This window comes from Crocodylus porosus, unplaced genomic scaffold, assembly GCF_001723895.1.
Source record: "Crocodylus porosus isolate Cpor-Errol unplaced genomic scaffold, CroPor_comp1, whole genome shotgun sequence".
Classification (NCBI taxonomy): Eukaryota; Metazoa; Chordata; order Crocodylia; family Crocodylidae; genus Crocodylus; species Crocodylus porosus.
The window spans coordinates 35,833,964-35,838,589 of NW_017728915.1; the positions used below are offsets into that span (position 1 = coordinate 35,833,964).

Sequence of the window (4,626 nt, forward strand, 5' to 3'; positions counted from 1 at the left end):
TGCCTGACTGCGCAGAGCTCGGCTCTGCTCTGCTGGAGCTCTGCCTCCGGGTCCCAAGGCAGGTGGAGGCAGGGGAACCAGCCTCTTCTGAGCTCCTTTCTGCCAATCAAAATGGGAAACGGTGGAGGAACACCCCTTGCTTTGCAGCCTAGTGGTGGTTCCTCACCCCCTCCTCTTGGTTTTTCTCCCCCCATTCTCTTCTGCAAAGCATTACTGGGATTTCAATGTGATGATGTCATGGTTTTAGCTCGAGGATGCAGGAAGCCTATGAAACCGAACCAAATCCTTGCCAGGGATCTGTAGTGGGCCCCAGTGGCTTGATGGCCGAGGTGGTCTTTTTTTAGACCGGTTTGAAGGCAAGGGTACATGTCGCTACACTGGCTGGAACAGAAAGTGATGCATTACACACTTAGGAAAGCGGGGGATCAGGAGACAGGGGACAACACGGTGCAAGAGGAAAGCATCCCTGCCAGCACCTCTGGTTGGAGAAGAGCTTCCAGAAGATGTGGAGGGAGCAGAACAGGAGGAGACCTGACAAGGAGCTTTCTGGTGCAGGTAGGAGCCGTGAAAGAGAGAGGTTGTATCCTGACTGGGGAGAGATGGGGCATTTTCCAAAGGTGGGGAGCCAGCTACCTAGGGAAGCAGCCTTAGAGACAGGAGGACAGGGTAGATACCACAAAAGCTCACACAAATACAGAGGCATTTTTATTTCTTTTATTTTTTGCTAATGCAAGTGAAGAAAAAAAGAAAGAAAGGTAAAATAAATATGCTGCATGCAAATAGCTGGCTGTAGGAAGAAAGGAAGCCACCAAAAAGCATTACCCCAGGCAGGAATGCTAAAGATCATGAACTCTGGGTGGGGATGAGCTCGCATTTCCCCCAGCAGGGTTGCACAAGGTCTCCAACTCGGGCTTCCTGACGGGTGACTGGGGCAGTGACAGCTCCTCCGTCCCTCAGGCAGTGTGTGTGTGCATGTGTGGGTGTGCGTGCCTGCCTGCGGATTTGCCCGTTTCAGATGCAGCTACCTCCCCCTGTTGGGCTGAAAATTAAAAACATTCATTTCATGCTCACAAACACAAAACCCAGCATATATTGTTGGTACGAGGGTTACTCACGGCTTTAGAAGGCTAGAGAATAAAGGAGTTTATGCCAGTGCTGGGGAGGAATTAAAAATGACCTTATCTATTCTACAGAAGAGGTGGGGAAAACCCCTCTACATGGACTTAAATGTATAGATGAACCATCGGGACGATTAGATCACACGGTTTAGCTGCAATGTCAGTGCATTGTGCTAGTTCAGCACTTTAGACTGAAACCTGCACCTGCATATCTGCACCTACACACATGGAAAAAGCATATCTGAGTCTCAGCCTACCTGAAAATCAGAGGTTGGACTGCAAAGGGAGAAGATCGCAGTTCTGAAAGCTGGGCGATAGCACTGGAACCCCGGCAGTTCCAAAAGACTGGGGTGGCCATTGTGAACAACTGAGTTTTGCAAAAAAATAGACAAGCGCAGTAAAAAATAAATGAAGAAAAAAGCATGTTCCACCTGAAAATGAACAGGACTTTGTTCATAAATCAGTTATGATTATGCCCATCATTTCAAAATCGGCTGCCACATCTGATGTGGTCTTAGCAGGCCAGCATGCAGTTATTTAGTAATTGCTGAAAAGCACCAGCCTGCACGTTAATGATGAAATGTGGCTTACCCCTATGCAGTTCAAAGCCCTGGCCCTGCAAGCAGCGCCAGGCAGGCAGACTCCTGAGATGACATAGTGTCTTCGGCAGCATCGGGGCCTTACGCTAGCTTATTACAGTAGGGAATGCCACAATTCACACGATATCGAAGGCAGTAGGAATTAAGAAAAATTCCCATTAAAGTCAATTAAAGTGGAAGGTGCTTAGTGTGTGGGAGGATCAGACCCAACACTTTTGTAGGCTGCTGCCATCAGCATAATTGCAAATTTCCCTCCTTCTTTAGTAATATATATGGCCTTGTTCTTGCCCATATATGTTTAGTATATATATATGGCCAAGAACAAGAATGTGTGTGTGTGTGTGTGTGTGTAGGTTATACACACATACACACACAGAGAATATGTGTGTGTGTGTGTGTGTGTATATATATATTTTTTTTCCCCAGGATTCATAGCCATTTTTCTTTGTTAGCCAGTCATTGGTCTTCTGTTTTTTAGTCTGCCATTCCCATCCTTCCCATAATGCCATCTGCAGCTGGTGGCCTTGTTCCTGTCTCTTCACCCCAATTCCTGAGGTTACACTGTGGAAAGGCGGATGCTGCTTGATCTCGCTCTACTTGAAAGGAAAACATAGGCGGGTGGTCAAATCTCAGTCCACTGCAATTCAAAGGAGCCCCTTCTGTGATCTTCTGCAGCTGGAAGGGATCTCTATATACCCAGGATCTCTATATCTTAGTGGGATGTGCGGTGTTCATTTTTCCATCCAGGTTAAATCCCTGTCCGTAGCAGTGTAGAAGCCCCAGCCACTCGTGCCCTCACCGTAGGGCCACATCCTGCATTTTCACCAACACACATTTGCTCCTTCCCTGCTCTTCATTGTCTTTTCCTTCTCTTCATGCTCCAGGTATGTTTAAAAATGGTGTTTATTTTTAGGAGCATGGAAGATTAAAAGTTGCTCTGAGCCACACAAGTATGACGTTGGAGGGGGGAAAATGATCTGCTTCGTTGCCTTCAGTGACCCAAGGCCAAATTTGCCTCTGTGCAAATGAGAGGAGGTTTGGCCTCTTCCTTTTATTATTTGCAGCAGAATTTGCCCCTTCCATGATTTCCCTCAGAGCTCAGGCGGTGCCTGGGAGGAAGCTGAGGGACTTAGCAGGATTTCCTTTGCAGGATAATACAGGCCCCCAGTGCTGTTAATGGTCTCCCTCTCCTGTTGACAGCAATCCCTAACGAGGAATCTGGGGAGAGCCGGGGAGCAGGGTCTTCCCCAGGACACAGAACTGTGATGCGGTCCCTGGCTCCAGTGAAGAGAGGGATGAGGCTCGCCATTTAAAGCAGTTTCTGTTTGGGGTCCCAGACCTCTTGGGTCATGGGAGACTGCAGGCTTAAAGGGCATTATCGCTTGCCATCGCTGCTCATCCATCACCCTCTTTCTCCTCATTCTTCACCTTCCTCTTCCAGCTCTGTGTACCCATCCCACTGGTCATTTGATACAGAAAGTTGCTAATGAGATGGGACTCCTCCAGGAGGACAAAAGGATCAAGGCTGGGGACGGGGACTGGGCTGTGCCAATGCTCCTGCTAAGACCAAAGCCAGAGATTCCTGGCTAGAGGGTCTTTCCCCTCCACTCGGGGTCAGACCGACACCGTATTTGGGATCAGGAATTTTACCCCTTGGTCAGACTGGTAGGGACTGGGAGGGGAAGGGGAGCTGCTTTCCCCTGCAGCAGGGACCGTAGCCTCTACCTGGGATCTCTTGAGCCCAGAAGCCGGATGGAGGCTGCCCTGGTCCCCCTGCTTTGCCTGGGGCAGGTTCGGGTGCGAGGCCTGCGTTGCGTCAGGGTCGACGGTCACGTTTTATGTAGAGTTTAGAGGTTGGATTGGACGGGATGCTTTGGACAGGGACGATCCTGCAGCGGGTTGGACGAGGTGTCCTCTGGACGTCCTTCCAGCCCCACTTCTTTAGGACTCTTATGAGAGCAGGGGTTGGTCTTTGCTGGGCTCCACCTGGCACCGAGCCCTGAAGCCTTACTCCAGCTCGTCTCGGGCTGGCCCTCAGGCTCCGTCTCCAGCCACCCAGGGCTCAGCAGGGGTGCATCAATTCTTTGCCAGGGCCCAAACCTGCAAGATGTGGGGCCCAGCGAAGCCAGGAGACCGTCAGCCGCTCATGCAAGCAAGCCCTGGAGACCTGCGCTGCGGCTGAGGGCTGGGCAGAGCATGGCACCCTTGCAGCCTTGTTCACCCAGAGGCGATCAGCAGGAGTGGGGAGAAGAGCCACGAAGCCAGGACAACTGCCTAGCCCATTTTAATGGGAATCCCCAGGGCTTTCTAGGTGCCTGATCTCCCAGCACCTGATCCAGGTGTCCCTGATGATTTCCAGCCCCTCATCCGGGTGCCTGAAGAGGCGACTTCGATTTCCCAGGCCCTAATCCGGGCGTCTGAAGGAAGGGGGCGATCCTAATGATTCCCCAGCTCTGATCCAGGCACCTGCAGGGCTGACCCCGATCTCCTAGCCCCTAATCCAGGTGCCTGCAAGGGGTGACCCCAATACCCCAGCCCCTGATCCAAGTGCCTAGTTTCCCAGCCCCGGATCCAGATCCCATGAAGGAAGGGGGCAACCCGGATTCCCAGACCCTGATCCACGTCCCATGAAGGAGGATGATTCCCAGCCCCAGATCCAGGAGCCTGAAGGAAGAGGGCGGCCCTGATGATTCCCAGACCCTAAAGGGGTGACCCTGGCCTTCTAGCCCCCAGTCCAGGCCCCATACCGCAGCCAAGGGGCCACCCTGACCGCCCAGCCCCTGACCCAGGTGCCTGAAGGGGTGACCTTGATTTTGCAGACCCCGATCTGGGCGTCTGAATGATTTTCAGCCCCTAATGCAGGCGCCTGGCCCCTCATTCGGGTGCCTGAGGGAAGCGGGCGATGGCGG

The 4,626-nt window shown here is 52.1% G+C and overlaps 1 protein-coding gene across 1 annotated transcript in view; it reads left to right on the forward strand.

Annotated features, from left to right (window-relative positions):
• Positions 1–166: 166 nt before the first annotated feature.
• Positions 167–4,626, forward strand: part of KLHL36 (kelch like family member 36) — a 17,844-nt gene continuing 13,384 nt past the window's right edge. The window contains exon 1 of the mRNA XM_019535955.1: positions 167–555. The gene's annotated coding sequence lies outside the window, so the exon portion shown is untranslated. The remainder of the gene's footprint in view (positions 556–4,626) is intronic.